Source organism: Opisthocomus hoazin, chromosome 2 (assembly GCF_030867145.1).
Source record: "Opisthocomus hoazin isolate bOpiHoa1 chromosome 2, bOpiHoa1.hap1, whole genome shotgun sequence".
NCBI lineage: Eukaryota > Metazoa > Chordata > Aves > Opisthocomiformes > Opisthocomidae > Opisthocomus > Opisthocomus hoazin.
The window spans coordinates 15,577,646-15,588,536 of NC_134415.1; positions in this window are offsets into that span (position 1 = coordinate 15,577,646).

The window sequence follows — 10,891 nt, forward strand, 5'->3', positions numbered from 1 at the left end:
GAAACATCCAGCTTTGGCATGGGGACACTCCAAGTGCTGGAGATTTTCTCACCTCCCATCATTTCAGCAGCTAATTGCACCCAGTGCTAAACTTGGCTGACTTCAACTGTGAGAAACTAAATCTTGTTCTGCCTTCATTTGTGAGATTAAAGAGCCCCATGGTTTCAGGTATCCTCCCCTCCCCTTCGTGTACAGACTCAGACTCTGACTAAATCACCTCTTTACTTTCTCTGTATTAGTTAGATGAACTGTGGCCATCAGCCTCCCATTCCCCAAATCGCTGCTCTCTCCCCAGGTCTTTGCAGCCGGTCCCAGCCCAGGGGCAGATGCTGATGGCAGGGGGAGCTGCCATGGCTCTGCCCTCCTATCCCATCCTGCACTTCGAGTGCTGGGGTGCTCAGCACCTGTTGCCCCCACGGGCATCTCCTTGGGCATGGGCGCCCCTGGCATGGACACCCTTCAGTACAAGCCGCCTGAGCACCCACCAAAGTGATACAGACTCCTTGGTCCAGGCTTTCCCACTACCTGGTTGCTCCTACCACACCAAAGGAGCCACAATGCACTTTTTTTCATATGGGCTCCCTTAGCTGTTCATTCCTATTCCTCTGATTTTTATGCCATCTGCAATTTTGTCTTCAGTCAGCCAGCAGTTTGTGTTTCTTCCATATCACTGGTGAATTCCAGCCACCCTTTTCATGTGACTCATTCCCCGTGAAACACGTTTTACAATAATCCCCCGTGGGCTGGTAATTCCCCACTAACACGTTGCGATCTCTTCAGGCCAGTTAATGTAGCAGATGACTTCTTGTCTACTGTCTTTTAGGCACTGACTGCAACAGGAATAGAGTCAATATCCTAGGGTCTAAGACCACCTCTGATTTCTTAAGAGCAGGCTTGCTTTAACCAAAGACATTTTTTTCCTTTTAATTAGAAATTGAATCTTGGAATCCAGTCTTTAACTGGAAATCTTCAGCAGAAGACAGTGTACACGTGAGTGCCATAGGGCTGGCAGGTTCCTACTGTATTTGAGTGGACCAGCCTCATGGATGTCCTTGCTCTATGTCCCACAAAGTCTGGGGTGGCCTGGGGGTGGTCAGCCCCCATGGGGCGGGGTAGGCAGGCCCAGGTGCTTTAGAGGGAAGACACATTGGCCTTTGCATGCAGTCTTTTTATCTATTTTCTATAACTCTTCTATCCAGAAACTATTCTGAGTCTTCAAAGGATCAGTCCTATGGTTTTGTTTCTTATTTTAGTAAAGTTCACAGAAAAATAATTTTTTTTCCTGGTCAGGCAAAAGTCTCATCTCTAGCAGAAAGGCAGACAGACCTTCCGTGAAATTCGTAAGGAAATCCTGGTTGAACAACATCAGTCAGAACAATCAAAAAGAGTAACCATCAAGAAACTGTTTATATTTATGGATGACATTGCCTTTCCTTGCCTAAAGGAAGGGACAAACTAGAAATTACTGGAGTTCATTAGATCTTATTATTCTGTGAAGTCAGTGGTGAACACGGAAGAATTGCAGTCTCAGTTTATGCCAGGAGACTGGTTAGATTCCAGTCTCACTGACAGGACCAAGGTGAGCACTGACTTTCTAGTCAATGCAGTCAATTCTACCTGCTAGCATTTTAGAAGTCCAGTGAAGAAAGTGAAATACAGCTCCGCTGGGAGATGAGGCTGAACATCATGCACCATATCCTGCAATTTCAGAACTGGCAAATAGCAAAGGCTCCCTTTGTTTCTGCTGAAGACTGGCTAACCACACAATTATACTGTAGCATAGGCATGGGGGATGAAGTGTCCAATGAACAAATACACAGCAAACATGAGAGTATTTGATGATAGTGCCATAACTGGTAGACAAAGGAAAGCAAGAAGAAGCATAACCAAACCAGAAGCTCTCTGCAGCACACAGATAGAGGCCTCTCAGTCCTGGGAGCAAGTGGACAGTGAATGGTGAATAAATAATGGTGAATAAATAATGATTAGCTTATGTAAACCCACATTTCTGCAAATTTCAGACCTAAAGACCTGCAGTCAATGTCTTTATTTCCTCACAAGTCCAGTCACCAATGACAAGAAAAACTTTCTCCTCTGCCCATGAAATTGGTTGGAGACATAAAGTTGCAACCATTTCAGTTTTCCTAAACCTATAATGAATCAAAACCAAATATCACAGACAGGAATACGTCCTGTAATGTCTGGTTGTTGAAGAGATAAAGAAACCACTTTCTTTGCCAGTATCCCATGCATGTCGGAACTTAGTAATAATATGTTTTGACCTACCAGCCTGCTATGTTGACATACTGAAACAAAAAGTGCTTCCACTTAGCCAAAACCACTTATCTTGGCAGTCTACATCCTGAAACACAACAAAGACGTAGTCTAAAAACTTGGCAACTGTCCTGGCACGCTACACCTTGGGCTTTGCAAGTCAGTCACGCTATACTGGCTCTGGTTTTACCATAAAGCAATAACACAATGGGAAATTCTGGAGTTTTGGTCCTCAACACATTGTCTCTGCTGGCCTTCAGAAGCTACTTCAGAAGCAGGGTAACTCCCTGAGCTAGGAAGTCACGCTTCTTCCTGTAATCACTCCAGGTGAATGAAAGGTGTTCAATGGAGAAAAACACTTAGTGCTTACTGTAACCCCCTTTCTTTCATTTGCCTATTCGCTATGGTAGGTGTTTTCTAACTTCTGCATAATTGCACCATGAACGTAGTACTTACACACCTCTTTTTAAACATTAACCTACAAATTAAGATATCAGATTTAGCCAGGGGGTCCTGGAGGCAGATTAACAGAGGTCTCTACAGTTGGTGGAAAGACAATGCACTAGCATGGTTCTAGTGAGATACTGGGGTGGAGGAGATCAAAGGAGAGAAAACGGGGAAAACTCTGGGTTTTAGGAGGGGCTTGGGCAATTTACAAACAGGAGGCTGTCATCAAATATTAATTCTTGTGGATGGACTGTGATACCCAAATTAAAAAGTCATTGTTCTAATTGCATAGAAGGGGAACTAGACACCTCTCGGGTTAGCTTTATTAATTCTAACACAGTGCTGAAATCACCAGAGCTATGTTAATCTGTGCCACTTCAGGATCTGACCTTATTCTACAAAACTATGGCTGTGAAAACCTTAAATCAGCTTTTGAGGGCTTGAGAAAATGTAAAGAATCTACTGTAAAACTCTTATAACACAATAAATGTCACCTCTTTAGGCTAAAGCCGGTGCATAAACAGTGTGCTGTGCCAAAGAAATGGTGCTGGTTAATATTGGCTGATGCAAAAATCGGTTGTTTCATTGGAGATGTAAAAAAAAAAAAAAAAAAAAAAATCAAGGCAGATCAGGGAACTGTCAGAAAAGCAAACCTCATGGCTACACCAGGCAGAACAGCAGAAATGTTTGGAAGAGCAGACTTAGTAGGCACATGGATAAATACAGTATATCAATGAAAAGCTGTAGGATTTCTGCAAAGTTAAGTCATATGTCACAAATCTATTAGAGTTATCTGAAAGCAACAAACATGCAAACAAACCAGATCTCACTGATATTGTCTAACTGGCTTTCTAAAAGGCATTTGAAACAGGTCCTTCACAGAAGGCTCTTAAAGAAATTAAACGGATCTAGAAAATAAGAGAAAGAGAAAATTCTCAGATGGGTAAAGGCAGTTAAAAGATAAGGAATAACAGTGGGAATAACGCGGTGGCTGTAAAGACATTTGTCTTCTCGTCTCACAGTCTTTTCTCCCACACACAAAATATACCCCAACCTTCCATCTCTCACTTGAAAATTGCAATCAGTCAGCTACAGGTTTTTTCATGTATTTTTCCCTTTGAAAAACAAGATTTTATTCATAACTTGAGAAGAGAGTACTGTAGATATTTCCCCTTTTCAGTGACACTTCAGAGGGAAACACTGGCACCACTGAAGACGGGAGGCAGTGAGAGTGCCCACTCTGTTGGCAGAAGATCAAATGTTGTGCCTGTCTTCAGCCAGGACTTGGCAAACAGCAAACCGTACCCTCAATACCAGCAAGAGTTGTTGAACAAGTGACTATGCAAATCAGTTTGCTAATACTCAGAAGACATCAATAAGACTAAAAATGATCAACAAGGATATCTGAAGAACAAAGTCTCTGGCTTGGTGGATAAGTTGGAAGCATTAAATACTGACACTTCTTGACTTCAGTAAGGTTTTTAGTAGCATCCCATGATACAAAAGCAAGTTAATGGATATTGGTATAAACATAATGCCCTCAGCTGGCTGAAAAAACACTTTGCAGGAGAACTTCTCAGGAGTGTGGTGTCTACCTTTATGTGTGCGCGTGCAAGAACCTTTCCTGAGCAAAGCTGTAAATCAATATTCCAATGAACAGCATAGAGGACAGAGGAGAGCGGGCTGAAACATGACACATCATGCTGGAAGGTTTTTAAAGCATTTTGGAGAACAGGACTAGAATTCAAGCTGAATGTGAAGAATCAGAAAGAGAAAAGTCGAAACAAGGATGACATTCAGTAATGACAGTGCACGGTGCGAGACTTGGGAAAATCAAACGCACAAGTAAGTGCTTCATCAAAAAGGGATTTTGGGGTCGAATTAACAGTGTTAATTCGTCTCAGCTGTACTAATGGCAGCATCATACACAGAGGAAATAATGACAGCTTTCTTCTATTTTCTGGAAAAGACCTCAAATATCACATTGTGTTTGGTTATAAAATATGTGGAGAAGCTGGAGAGAGAGAGTCTGGATTACAAGACGCTGAAAGATTGACTGTGAGAGAAGATTGGTCTTGCTTACCCTAGACGCAGGCAGGTTTGGAGAGGGCAGTTAGATAGCAATCTTCCGGTGGATTGCCCTAGAGGTTATTTGAGAGGGGATTGTGATAAATTTCTCTCTAAAGCCACTCAGAGAAAATAAGAAGAAATTACTTTAATTTGCAGAAAAGAAGATTTAATTTGGTTATTGGGAAAAAAAACCAACCTTTTTGACTGGAGTCCTGAACTAGCAGAATAGACTCATTAGGGATGTTGGAATTTTTCAGAAACCCACTGGACAAACCCTTTTAGTGAATGCCTAAATGCAGTTCATCCTGTCTCAGTGAAAGGACTTGACATAGATCTTCTCTAAGGGCTCTTCTAAACACCATCTTTTGAGTCTGCAATTTCATTTTTAAGTAGTGGATCTTTGTTTCTGAAGTTACATATATATATGCCACCACTTTTTATTCACACTGAGATTGAATCAACTTAATACACAGTAATAGCTGGTTCATATGTTGCATGCTTCACTGATTTGTATATGACTGTTATTATATTTCCTGTTCTCGGCTCAGCCAAATAACGTACAGACCTTATATGCTTTACCAATAATTTTTCTACCAGCCACCAGTAAATGAGAAAATGAGTATGAAAGGTGGTGATTCCACAGGATCTGCTGTCCGTGCTGTGATACTGCCTACAGGCTATAACTGACAATCCACCAAATGAGTACAGCCCATGTGAATCACTGTTACGAGGCGTTCAGTAGATTTACAGTTCCATGCCACCCATATAAAATCACATCTTGGTTGCCAAGAAAATGTCTCTAAAGATTTTTTTTTCAGCTACTGGGAGGAAACAATAGTCTGACAAAAAATAATTTATACATGTGAAATTCTGCTCAATATTTTGTGACCACTGGTAAGAAACCTCTTGATATACTGTGTGGCATCTGCACAGAACAGAATATGCTGCATACAAATAGGAAACAGATGTCTTCCAAGTGAAAGGATAAATTCTAACCTCAGTCATTACATGCTGACTTTTTCTCTCGACCCCAGAAATATGTTCTTTAGCTTTTAATTTTCTTTATTAAATTACACTTTATTTATCACTGATCACTACAGAATACTTTGTGAAAGTCAGGGTTGGGGTTTCTGTTTCCCCAAAGTAAATATGAAGTTCTTGTTCAGTGAAAACATAACCTTACTGTATAAAAAACCCCTTCTTAATATAGCATTTCTACCTACCCTAATGACCATCCCTACACAGGCTGTGTGTCAGCTACTACCATTAATAGTTATTCACCCAACATAGACTTTCTGTTTTTCTTCACAGGCCAGGCTTTGGAGAACAGGCACAGAGGCTATAGTACCTGTAGTATCTCTGCTTGTCCTGTGTTCGGTCTCGTGACAAGTGCAACATCAGCTCATTCCCAGATGGGGCCCCTAAACATCGGCCGCTGTTAGGAGGTGGCATCCAGAGGATACAGTGCTGCCCTTACATGGAGCATACACTAATGGAAAGACAAAAAAAACCTCAGAAGATTAAAGGAAAACATTTTAAAATATCTACCAGACACAAATTGACATGAGTGCCCGAACAAGAGGAATCTGAAACAAAAAGAGGGCATAAAACTAGTGTAATAATAATAATAAAAGTGCCAGCAGTGTATGGTAAGTTAATTTCTTACATTGCTTGCCTGACTGTCCTAGGGCAGGAATCTGTCACCAGAGCGTAGTATTAATAATAGCAGTCAGGCATGGCCCAACACCTCTTTGTCTGTTTTAATGTGCTAGAGGAGACAGGGACAGCTGGAATTTTCAGCTAAGTGCTAAGGAAACCTAGGTGGTTTTCATCCAGATGTGTTCAGATGTGAAATTTATGAGTTTAGATGGAATACATCTGAAACTCAATGGTTTTTCATGGTGTAAAGCCTTCTGTCTCATTTTGGCTAGACTCGCCATTTGGAGATTTTGTATTAATCCCAGTCTGTAAACCAGAGCAACATTAGTGGGTGTGAACCTGGAGGAACCATCCAAGCAGAAAATGGTTTTCATGAAAACCAAAACCATCACATTTTGAGCAGCTCTGCTTTATTTCAACAATTTTTGGCTTAAAAGATTAGGTAGGTGGCTAGAAACCTGCTAGTCTCATGCCCTTTGTCTGCAGCCACTTCCTAAAGGAGAGGAATTATGTTTGAATTCCAGTTCCGTTGTGCACCCTCCAACACACAGGCTATCAGCCAGTTCAGCAGTTGTGCAAATAGACTCCTGCCCATTAAACGTCTACAGAGATGTGCCACTCATGCCAAGTCCTGAATTAGCCCAGTGACAAAATGGTAAGTCTCTATATGGGTTAGTTTTGTGCCATTTTTTTTCACTTCAAGATGTCCAAAATAATTTTGATGTGTTAGGACATTCTGCCTTTGAATAGAACATATTTTAAGAAATGCATAGTGTAGAAATCTGCTATGTGTCCTACACACAGAGAAAGCACTCAAAAAGGGGAGAAGACTAGCAGAGATGGCTTTGGCCTGTCCTCATACCCTCTGGATGCAGCATTGTTCCAGGAGTCCAAGTAAATCCTCACAGGCATTGCAAGGTGCCCTGTCACCTCTCTTGTAAAGAGCAGCATTTCTGGACAGCAGAGCCACCACGTGGTTTTACCACCTTCCAAAGCCAGCCCTTCTTCTGGCACACTTCCCATGGCCAGGTTTGGGAGAGCTCATTAGATGACCACTCCTTGCCATCTTAATTCCTGAGCTGCAGTGTCATCCCTCTTCATTTTCGAAGCTATTAGATCGTTTTTATAAATCTCTGTCCATCTCAATCAAAGAACAAACCTGTATGTTCTTCAGTTTCTGGGTAGTATTGCTGTGAGGGTGAGTATTTTGGTTCACTACACATAACTGTATTGCCAGGTGATATTCGTATCTTATCAGATAGTTGGAGTAAAATGGGTGTTGTGTTTCTGGACAGCAAACAATGGCAGAAATGTATCCACATGATAATCTGATTATGTTTCTCATAGTGGACAAAGTATTCAGTTATGTGCTTACTTCTATTTAAACTTACATTCTGCATAAAAGACACTAGAAAAACAGTTTCATTTAACATCTGTACTAGTAACCTCTGAGAACTGAGAAACAATACAATGGGAGCAGAAGTAAGAAATGGGAACAAAGTAAATCAATGGGCTTACTCTCTTACTCCAAATTTTAATATTTACACTTGTGGAATTAATGGCTAATTGACATGACCAAGAAAAATATTGGCTTTCTGTTGGGGGAATACCATTCATCTACGTGGTTCATGAAATGAAGAAATCTGGAAATATGTGATGCCAGAAGAGATGTGAAAATGAGGACTGGTGTAGAGGTCCAAGCCAAATATGAAATTGAGTTCATGCTGCCACAGTGGGGGGACCTTGTAGCAAAGCAGGTGATGAATACTTCCACGTTTTGCTGAACTCACAGAGGGAGCTGTAGCCTGGGCAGAAAGGCAGCAACATTTCATTTCTGCAGTGATGGCAAGTTGATAGTCCTACTTATTCTGTTGAAATGTGGTAGGTTTTTGATTATATTACATTATTATGCCTCGGCCAGGTGATTGTCAACTCTGATCCTGTAATGGCAGCTTTTCTTAATCTGGAAGTACCTAACACAAGATGACCAGCCTCAGTTGCTCCTTCTAGCTAGAAAAGCCTTGCAGATGCCTGGTGCTACAGCTATGGACTTGTCCTGGCGATTTGTCATACAAGTATAGTTTTGTAAACAAAGGTATTCAAACACTCCTATGCTAACAATGATGATTTTTGTCCTCTAAACTTGATTTCCAGGGGCAAGTCTTTAAGCTGTTGGTGGGTGCTGGATGAGTGGGAGAGGATGGCTGCAGGGTGTCCTGCTGGCAATGCAGATCACAGGTGGGGAGCAAGTGCAGCGATACCCTCATCCCCTCACTGCATCTGCGCTTGTTCTTTGCAATGCTGAAAAGCTTTTTACAAAGAATGGTGCCAGTGGTACAGTTAGTAAGAAATCTGAGCCTTGGATGGGTGCAGGAATACAGAAGTAAGCAAAGAAATGAGAAGGAGTAAAAGAAAAAGGAAAAGGGACTTCAGTGGTTGCACTTGTTTTCCTTGGATCTTATTTGAACTGTTTGCCTTCTCCCTTTGAAATTATTTGGGTGGACTGGTGACTCCATGGTGTTTATTATTCTAATTACCAATGAACCATGCAGGTGACATTTACTGAATAATAAAGCTATAGACAGATGTACTCTGGAGATCATCACGCACAACTGTAAATTTGGGAAAAGTGCAAGATCTTACTTACCATAGTTAACTGGGCACAGACCAGATGGACTGAGGAATTTATAGACAATGTTTTCATCCACTGAAAAAAAAAAAGATGTATCCCCTTTATAAATTATTGTCTTAATTCAATTTAAATCACGTCAGCAGGAACACCTTGGAGTCATCATTTCTTCCAGAGCCTGACTTACGTGAGGGATGTCCAGAGGACAGAGGAGCAGAAGTCGGGAGGAGTGCAGAATGAAGCACACTGCAAATAATTAAAAGACATAGGGAACTGAGTGCATTGGATAAAAAACATCGATTCATGTTTTCTTGCAACTGGTGGCCAGTGTGGGAAGCATATTAGAAGCACAGAAAAGAAGGATTCCCCATCAGCACCAAACGGGTTGTAAAAGGTGAGTGAAACTGCCAATGGCCCTAGAGACACAGGCAACTGCTGCCCGGCTCCCAGTTATGGGGAGAGGTTGCTCAACACGGCCACCTTTTTGCGGTACCCAGTTTTACAAAGTATAAAGACTCTTGCGAGGAATGAACTTTGAGCTAGTCTTTAGCAGAATTAATTTGTCTTCTCCCCTTCAACAAACGGCATCAGCTCTGGTTGTGTAAGAGGAAAGCAGCGCAGTGATAACGCGCAGCCGTGAGCGGCACTCCCAGGGTGCGAAGAGCTGCCGAGCTGCAAACCCTTCGTCGGGGGGTGGCAGAGGGAGAACGGGGGAGTGCGGATGTCGCATGGGGAGGGTCTGCGCCTAGGCACCCCACGCTCCAAGTTTCTTCATTTTAAATTTTCTTCTTTTTCACTCCCTATAAAAATCCCTCAGATGCTGGCATTTCCTAGACAGAGATTATTCTCTTTGTGCCGTGTTTTGAGTACAATATCAATTACAGGACAACTTGAATGCCCACGGGAAGTCTTTCCATTGGCTTCATTGGTCTTTGGTTATTCTCTGTATTCTCATCCTTTTGTCAGCTTCTTGCCGATAAATATGAGAGAAATAATTATTGATACTTGTGGTGTGGCAAAATTGAGAAGTAAATACCTAAGCAAGCAGTGCTTCTGACAGCAGGCAGCCTTTTCTGAAACGATACAGTCCATGATTTTGAAGCAATATCTTAAAGTGCTTCTGACTAATAGTGGACGTCCTAGCTAACGAGGCTGTCTTCGCCAGCCAAAAGCGTCGTGCCATTAATGGAATTGCAAAATGTCAATAACCTTAAACATGACTAATAAAAAACCTTCCTTCATCCCACAACCTACGTGACACCAAACGCAGAATTAGGCTCCTTTCCCCTTGGCAGAGGACTGGCAAAAGTACCGCGTTTTTTGCTGCCACCTTTAATCCCAGCAGGCAGAGCTCAGGACATGCCGGAGGGGATTGCTTCCCAGTTTACTTCGGTATCGGCCTTTCCGCCCGCCACGGTCCGTCAGGTCTTGCTGGGCACCCTTGGCCGCAGAGCTGCCTGGCGTCATTACGCACCAAAAAGCAACAAAGGGAGCTCAGCTGGCTTCAAAGGATGTGGGACCCGCGGCTCGGGCTGAGGGGGGCTGGCAAAGAGCGAGCAAAAGTCAGGCTTCAGTAACTTCTAATGACAGCTTTTGTTGGGGTTAAAAAAACAGCTCAGCCATCGTGCTGCGATTCAATCTGAAGGGGAGCCCATCACCCTTGCTGCTACAGGTCGCAGCACCGCAAAGGAGGTTGTTATCCTCAAAATTAATCACTGGGAGCTACCGCAACAGGCGTGCGATGCCAAGCCGAGATGCAAAACTCACTGCTGCCTGCCTGACTGCAGACGGATCACTGCCCCTTCTGCCATC